Source organism: Colossoma macropomum, unplaced genomic scaffold (genome assembly GCF_904425465.1).
Source record: "Colossoma macropomum unplaced genomic scaffold, Colossoma_macropomum, whole genome shotgun sequence".
Lineage (NCBI taxonomy): Eukaryota > Metazoa > Chordata > Actinopteri > Characiformes > Serrasalmidae > Colossoma > Colossoma macropomum.
The window spans coordinates 19,768,567-19,778,348 of record NW_023494807.1 but is presented as its reverse complement, the minus strand read 5'-3'; positions in this window follow the sequence as shown (position 1 = coordinate 19,778,348).

Below are 9,782 nucleotides of genomic sequence, written 5' to 3'. Positions count from 1 at the left end.
AGACTAATCTTAAAATCACTATAGTTAAAAATGACAGCAAAGGTGCTAAAATGAATGTACAAACAGTACACTTTAAAATAACTAATGTTTAGTCATTTGTATTAGATTCATTTTAGTGTCTTTGCTGTCATTTTTAACTTTATTGACTTCAAGATTAGTAGTAAATCTCCTTAATCTCCTCTCCTTGGAAGACTTAATTTCTTTCCTTTTATAAGTTAAGTTCAGTGTTATATTACTGTGAAAGACTGAATTTGAGAGTATATGAGCTGATATAAATATTTTCCATAAATACTAAAAGACATTAAACAAAGCTCTGCTTTTGAAATGACCCGGCTAGTTAAGAGGTGTTAACATTACTGTGAAAGGGGAGTGCCTTTATCTGCCCATTGACCGTTGAATGTCAATCTTGACCTGGAGCAGCGGGTTGGAATGGCGTGCAGCTCGACTTAGCAGTTGATCAGCTTTATGAGAGTGGCACTGCTGCCTGAGGGCAGACAGTTCATTATACAAGCGAGACAGCTGTAACCGATCTTGTACAGTGTCAGCAGCAAGATTTTCAACTAAATCATTTCCTTTCAGAGAACTAAAATCTGCATGGTCTGAGGGTCGGCCATCAGTGGCATAAAGTCAGTGGGGTGCCGACATTATTAAGCCATCAGACTAATATATGCTTGCTATCTTACAGTATTGATTAGCTTTTTAAATTATTCTGCTTCAAAAGAAAATGACACATAAATAGATAAATAAACAATAGACAATAAATACAATAAAGATATACACAGGACCATTTCTGAACATTTGGGGGCCCAAGTGACATCCTGCTTTTGCCACTGACTGAGAAAGCTGTCATAACACTTAGAGGTTCTATCTATCTATTCTATCTATTGGATATGATTGATTTACAACTTAAGACGTCTGATTTGATTGGCCAAGCTGAGCATTAAGCTTTTCCCCAGTTGCCATCTCCTCTTATTTTAGAGAATCTCTGTTATAGTAGAAAACGGCTCTGGATATGCATACATACATGCTCACATGTAGACAGTGTCTTTGCTATGCAAATTATATTAGGCCAGCTGTAGAAGCCAGAAATTTCAGTCTTGTGTTATTACTGGTACTGTATTTTCTCTCTCTCTCTCTCTAGTATATGCCAAATTCTGTCCTTTGCCAAGCATCACAAAGACGGGCCAAGGAAAGTTCCGGACAGAACTCCAGTCACTATTACTGGTGAAACAGAGCGGCTTAGCCAGCAGGGGCTGCATTCTTGTGGGATCTGTGTGTGTAACCTTCTATTTAGCTTTTGGTGGGGACCAGACAACCCTTAGGTTAATCGAAAACAAAACTTTTGATGATGTGAGGACATTTAGCTCGTTACTACGAGGATAATTAATTTTTTTAAATGCAAGTTCAATTTGCATAAAATATATTTCAAATATATATATATATATATATATATATATATATATATATATATATATATATATATATAGTTATTTTTAAGAGATAGCCTTTTGGTTTCAGAGCTTAAAATTAGGCCTAGGTGTAAGCACTGCATTATTCAACCATAGTAATTACACCATGTTCAGTGGCGCCCCACAGAGACATAAATACAAATTTGCATGTACGTACAGTAAGAACCTTTGGCTGCTTGTGTTCAGCATGAACGGAAGTTGTAAATGGCCTGTGCGTGGGTTCATGTCCTCAGGGGGTTGTACTGTAGGCCTACCTGCGCAACACAGGTACATACCTTTATTCTTATTCACACCCATGCATAGCAACATGTATATGTGGGTGCAGCTGCTTTCCATCATATAACCAAGACAATGCGGTCCACTGTTGATGATTTAGCAGTTGACCTTTAGGTGAGATAGTCATTTTTTGAAGAAAATATGCAAAATGTTTTTCAGCAGAAATTTCTCAACCTGCTGAGCCACACCCCCAACCGTAATACTATGCACCAATTGCAGCTTGGTATTCACTAAGATACCTTAATTTCTTCAGTACCCACACCCAGCTGCAAGAATGAGTGAGCCTCAGGTGTCTGTGGATATGCATACATACATGCTTACGTTTAAACAGCTCATTATACACACGGTTCATTATGCAGTTCGGTGCCAATTTATCAGAAGCACCTGCCATATAAGTGCACTTTGCAGGTTTACAATATGACTATAGCCCATCTGTTGCTGCACACTTTTTCAGCCACCCTCTTCCCTGTCCATCAATGGAAAGTGACCACTACTCACTAGATATTATATGGGCAGACTGACCAATCACCTCAGCACATTAGTGACACCAACATGGTTGTGGCATGGTAATAGGTGTTGCACAGATATGACCACAGCAGACACAGTGTTTTAAAAACTGTGTACAGTTTACCTTATTTCTGACATTTAATTTTACTAAAAATGTGTCATTATGAATTACTCTGTGCTGGGGGTAAACAGAGATTCCTGTATATCCAGTATAATTGTCCTTAGGGACCACCAGCCAGTCTACATTTTTATTCTGTTTCTGCTCCAAACACACCTAAGCCTGGTAAAGTTATGCTGTAGAATGGTGGTAATGGTGCCAATGGCTCAGGTATGTTAGGAAATGGAATGCAACAAAAACCTGCATGCGAGTTCCTAAAGACTGACTTGAAACCTCCCTGCCATGGTTTATGATGTGCTTTCAGTGCTCGTTAGACGTGCTGCCTTACCTGTTTCACCAACGGCCGTTAGATCCATTACAGAAACAGTGGAGTTGAGCATCAGGAAAAAAGCCAGAAGTGAGACAGTCCTATACACTGTACTTTTAATGTAACTCAATAGAACCAGCCATCTTTCCAAGTCATTTTGGGCCATTTTGTTTGGTCTATTCATCATGAAATTAGTACAAAATATAAAGAGCAACAGAAATTTTCAAATTATGTAAAAGACTGAAAAATGGCAAAAAAGACAGCAGTGATATATATCGATATAGATAGATATTTTCAATAGTTTTCTTTTAAATTTGTTTAAAGATTAAAATTTTGTTTCAGTTTAACTTTTAAACAAAAAACTTGATTAAAAAAAATGCTATCCTACATTTTCATGTCACTACTGAAACACAGTTGAGACTGCATCCCTGTCCCTCATGGCCACATGGTGAGCAAATAGATCCCATTGTTTTGAAGTAAATGTGTCCCAAAGCCTGAAAATCAGTGTGTAATATTAAGAATTGTCACTACCAAAATATATTTTCCACAATTAACTTTTTTGCATTTTTATAAAAATACTATGATTTTGTGTGTGTGCAGCTGTTCAAAGCTGTGTTTGCTTGTCATGTACTGGCTTTTTAAATTCTGCTCAAAATTAGCTAAAAATGTCACTACCAAAATGGTCACTACTGAAACATTTGGTAAAAGTTTCAGTAGTGTTATGATTGTTTTCTCAGTGGCAAAATGGAACGTTCTATCATTTAATTCAATAAGATAAACATAATTATAGTATAGGGTCACTCAATGCAAAAGGTTTTTAAAGTCCAAGTCAGTTAAAAGTCCAAAATGTGATTTCAACTCTAACTCTGAACCAATGTGGTAGAATAATCCATACAGCTTTACGTCAGTTTATGTTTTGAATGGCTTACGTAGATGTCTTGTAGCCTTATGAATGCAGCCTTTCAGTAGTGTTACTGAAATAACATTATAATAATAAAACATTTTTGATATAATAAATATTTTTGATACTAAAGTAGATGTAAAAGGAAGTGATTTTGCACTGCAGCTCAAGTAGAAATTTAAATGGAAAATATTTTACCAATGTTTTTTAATATTTCAGTATTCCATTTATCTCTAAAATAAGATTTGTGTACTTCATCCAAAACTTCATCCAACTGTAACCAAACACACAGTCATATTTACTCTATGTAATCTATAGTAGTAAAGGAATTGGAAAACAATAACAAATTAACCTAAGTTGGGAAACTATAAAGACTATGTCAAAACTAATTTGCTTGAAACCACAAGAATAACTGCAGAAAGAGCTGCTGCTGCCCGAGGATTAGCACACAATATATTAGCATGGGGTTCTAGTTCACACTCTGATTGAAGGCCTGTGTTGGTGCAATATCATCAACTGGTTCAGAGGCAGCAAATCCCGAGAGCAGTGAAACCTCTTAAAACAATTTAAAAAACACTTTCTTTTCCACTGTTACATTTGCTTTGCTTTGCTTTGTCTCAAATCTAGATGAAGTGTATCCAAATATTTGGTCTGCATGTTCGCTAACCATGTACATCACATAAGTGTCAACATCTAGGAACGATAACCCTTATAGTCACAGCTTTTAAACAATTTGGAAACAAACAAACCTGTTTTGATTTTCTTACCTGTGATATATACTGCTTCATTAGAAACTACTTTAATTCAGTTAAACAGGCTCTGCAACTCACATGGTTCAATACACATGCAAACACATAGGCAGACAGATAGAGAGCAGAGTCAGATTGTGTTCTGAGATGAAATAACAACATTTTTTCACAACATTTTGGCTACTAAAAAAAAAAAAACGCTGGTTCTCTGACTCTGTGGCGTGATCTGCAACGTGAGATTGAGCAGAAAATGTATCTTTGCTAAAGCATCGTGCCTTGATTGTTGTTATGTTATATGCTACACACTTAAAAAAAAGATTTTTTTTTTTTCAGTAAAGGCAATGAAAAGCGTTCTTGGATAACACCAAAAAAGGTTCTGCTATTGTTACGATGTCAAGCTTGTAACAATAAGAAAACCCTTTTTGGTGCTACATAGAATCTTTTTCAAAAAGGTTCTATATAGAACCATATACAACACATTCTTGATCATTCTGAAGAACGATTTCACCATCCAAAGAACCATTAAAGCATTCAAATCGTTCTAGGAGTGTTCATGCTTCTATTTAGATCCATTGTTTTTACTAAAGAACCATCTTTTTTAAGAGTGTACAGGGAACATAGAAACTAAACTTTGGAATATTTATTATTGATTTATTATTGATGGTAATTGGCCAAAGATTATGATGATTAGATTTCCCATATCCCAGTTAAATATCTCCAAAACTGTGAAGAAAAAAAAAAAAACCAATGCAATCTTATACCCATAAATATCTTTTTATCTTTCACTTTTTGTTACTTTGAGAAGAGTGCGTTGCAGGTGTGCAAAACTTCTGAAATAAACAAATTACAGCTTAAGAAGAAGGAACTGTTAGCTATTTAACTTGCACAAGACCTTCACTCTCATGGCTGATGAAAACAGGTTTTCCTTCTGCAACCAGGAACCAACTCAATCAACCAAACCATCTCGGCTACACAATGGCATCAACACAGAGATCATCCAGAACAAACCACCCACACAAAGAATGTTTTAAAGAAAAATGAAAGTGCTATCAAAGACCAGCCAGATCTTTAGACGTAGGCATTAAAAACAGCACACAATGTGCTGTGCCAGTTACCTAAATTTCTCATAGCTAAGTTACAAACAAAATGTGCAGCAATATCTGATGGTCTGACTGTCACCAAATCTTCTGCACGAAGAAACTTTTGGCCACATGTGGCTAAATAACAAACCCGACTTGACTTTTGGATGAAGAAAAACAGTGACAAACTGTTTTTCCTGAGGTAATGATTCCACATCGACCAGATACCTCAGCCATCATCATATCATCTAGAGCAGGGGTGCCAAATCCTGGTCCTGGAGATGTACCACCCGTTCAGATCCAGCACACCTGGCTCTATTATATACTGAAGGCCTTCATTAAATGGATCAGGTGTGATAGGTCAGTGCTGAAGCTAAACTCTGCAGAGTGGTAGACCTCCAGGATCAGAATTGAGCACCCCTGACCTAGAGCAAAACCACAACATGCAAAACAATAAACGCAATTAGTCCAAACAGTCCTGTCGATCAAAAACTAACCAGCATGACCTCAAAATGTAGACGTTGATATTGACACGTCTTGGCAGTTATCTTCCCATTTTTTAGTTAGTTCCACAGGAAATGTGCAGTTTAAATATACATGGAAGAACCAACACAAAGCTATTGGCACATTATCAGTATTAACCTTTCATTCTGAACAGTGCTTTCTGGAGCAAAACCACTCTTGGTACCACCCTTCAAAGGTCACCTAAATCAGAAATCATAATGCATTTTCCATTCATTGACACAGTATCAGTGAGGGTTTCTGAGCTAGCTGAGTGTTAGGTGACTATAGTAAAACTAAGATGTTTTAGAGGCAGTCAGAAGTCATTAAGAAGTTGATGGTATTGGGCGGGTGCTCAGAAAAACGTACTTTGATGTGCAGTAAATTGTTATAATGATACATACCATCATAGTGCCCGTCTCTATTACAGGAAAATAAGAATTTTGTCTTTAAAAGCCAAAGTACACCAACTAGACACACATAAACAAACATGAACATTCCGATGTCCGCAGCCATCTTTGGAATGTCCAACTGATAAGCCAAATGAATGGAGTGAATGGAGAGAGAAAATTCTAGTGTTTTTTTAATCAAACACAGTTATGGCACACCAACCAGATGTGTTTGTTCATCCAGTAATTGCACTCTAGCTTTTATTTGATATGGATGGTATCTGATGAATTGTGTTACATATGATCAGGCACATGACCCAAGGCAGAAAAGGCCCATTTTAATTGAAGTTTCACTTTATCTCATTAAAATCTGCACCCACAATAGCAGGTGTGTGCATGTCCATGTTGGTCAGCATGTGGAATTAGAGCTTTTATGTGCTACTGTTTTCTATCACTGTACAAAAGTATGCTGCCTTTATCGTTGAACGCAATGCAATAGTTTTATTATTGCATCAAACATTCTATATTGGATTTGTTTCATCAGAGTAACAAAAGTGTTAAGTATATTCACATCCTTGTGATTTCTGGCTCAAAATGGTAGTTTGTGAAACAAAAAACGGAATTTTTAGCTTTGTAAATAAACGCAACATCAGTAGATAAAGTAGATAAAAAGGCCCCGGCATTGAAGGGTTAACTTTCAACAGGTCTGTGACTGCCTTTGTTATGTATTAAAGCATAACCAAAGAGGCAGGTCCCAAAAAAAACAAAACAAAAAAAAAAACAACCCCAGACAATGAATGACATCAAAGGATTGGAGCTCCTATTGTCCTTTAAACCTTTAAAGGCTCCAGAACCTGTCGTGATGACCTCACAGCATGAAAAGGAGAATGATCTCATCACAGACCTGAGTCCAGTCGCGTGTGAAGAATGAGCATTCTCAGAGAGGACGTCCCATCACTGCTGGACTGACACAGGCCAGTGTGAGTAAGAGGTTCAGACATTCTTCTAAACTTCCTTTGTGCTTTTACTCTCCATGTCTTACAGCAGGAAGTGACAAAGCTGGTAAGCACTCAGATATAGCCAGATGCCACTGTGTCACATTAAAGTGACCTAAATCTGGAAGTAAGTAATACACATTTTTAACACATGATATCAACAAAACGGCTGAGGTCATTCACTTTGTTGTCAAATTGTTGGATTTGTTAGTTCTTACTTTCATTACTTATACCATTTAAATGTAATTATATATTTAATTACATAGTAAGTTACACAACTGAATACATTTATGTTTTGTATCAACAGGTTTGAGTACAATTTTTACTCAGTTTTCTCCCCAACTTGGTCATTGCAAATTACTAAGGCTAGCATGTCCTTCCTCCAAGACACATGAAGCTCCACTGCATCATTTCAAAATACTGCTAGCACGTGATCAGACAGCTAAACATGCTTGGAGGAGAACACTAACTGACAACTCACCAACACGTCACGTCACCAAACAGATGCCTGCGCTGGCTAGTGATGGCAGGATTGGGGGCCATCCTAGTTACCTAGAAAGCATGCTAATTATGCTCTCTAAGACTTGGTTGGCTGCGGCCTCGCTTAAATCAGGGGTGTACAATCTTATCCACAAACGGCCGATGTGGCTGCAGGTTTTCATTCCAACAAAGCAGGAGATCACACGATCACTCGTTTGAAAACTGACCGGTTGATTAAATAAGTGGAGTCAGGTGTGCTTCTACTTGTTTGGAATGAAAACCTACAGCCACATCGGCCCTTGGGGCATAAGATTGGACGCCCTTGGCTTAAATGGTCATGCCACCCGAAAGCAGAAGTACAACTTCTAAACATTACAGGAGGATGTAGTATTTTACTTCATTCATTGCAATGTTATCGTAAAAGTAATGGTGAGGACTAAAACAAGACAATTAGACATGGTGTATTGTGAAAACAGCTTTATCTTATTTGAGATCTGCAGACATTAGTTTCAGAGAGACATGAAAACTACAGAAGAACGTGTTAACGCATCTCATTTTAATTCTGCTGCCAACCATAGAGGGCATGCAATGTCTTAGTAGTGATTTTCACTTTGTCATCTCTAGAACTGTGGACAGGACAGGAGCAGCATTCTCAGTTCAAATGTGAGCGGCATACATATATGAGACATACATATACATATAATTTGCGCCGCTAATTTGTAAGAGAGTGTGCAGGAAACGAAAGAAAGCTCAAATTAATCATAAATCCTCATTTTTGACATGGCACAATGTCAATTCCTTCCAATGGCAGCGAGCACCCGTTCATTTCTTAGCGTGTAATGGCATTGTTGAGCTCTGTCGTAAACATGAGGGTGGCACTGTCAACAGAAATCTTCACCACCTCTACACCCCCCAATAATACTGAAAACATGAAAACAGAAAATACTCAAAAGAAATAAAAAAATACCTAATAAACACAGTGTAACCACCACAGACAATCAATGAGAAAATACAATATGAGAATACTATGAAATAACAAATGATTTGGGTGATTGACCTTTAAGTTTGTAAGTGTGCAAATGTAGCTGACCTACAAGCTCATTGGCTGTAACTGTGAGACAACTGGAATCTCATGTTTTTCTAAGTGCCATTAGATTGAATTTTAAACCACAATACTGGCCCTCTGCTAGTATATTAAGTTATGAAGCAGTATGAACACTTTTGAAATGAGGGCTTAAGATTCTTGGTACGTGTAACTCCTGCCAAGCAGCCAGACGTGTACAAGAGCAGTGTATAAGAGCCTGTAAACTGAGGAAGTAACAGCTAATAGGCCCTAACTATTTCCTTTACCTTTACTCTGTAGATGTCCTGGATTGTTTTGAATTGCACTGTATCTTCAATGAGGTTACCTTAAGAGTGGTCACTATCGCGCTGAACATTAATGGATGTGACATCTGCTAACTTACACAGAGAAAGACACTGATGGTCCATGAAAACACAGTCTGTGTCACAGCAGACCTGAGATACAGAAATATCTGCAGTGTTTGAGGGTCTTCTCAGTAGTTCAGGATCTATACCCAACATATGAATAAAATGAAGCAAATTGGAATAGGAAATATGACCACCATAGAGGATAGAATGCCTCATCAAGATGTAATTTGGGTGCATTTTGTTTTCTCTCTGACCCATACCATTTGCAGAAGAATTGTTTTGATTATATAGATAAAAGATTTCAGAATGAAATCCATTGATTAAACAAAATTGCTGGAAAAAGAGGTATTTCGCAAGCTAATCTCTACTTGCTGCATCTGTAGCATATGGTCAATTACCGTAGATCATTTTTGATGCATTTCCCAGTATTTAGTTAAAGGACAGAAACCTCACTCACCTCACGCATAAAAGGAGCCAGTGGGCAGGTGCTGTGGTGCGCTTTCAGTCAACAGATTTTCTGTTATATTCTAAGTACGGGGAAATTGCTGTCCATGGTAATGAACCATATGCTACAGACACA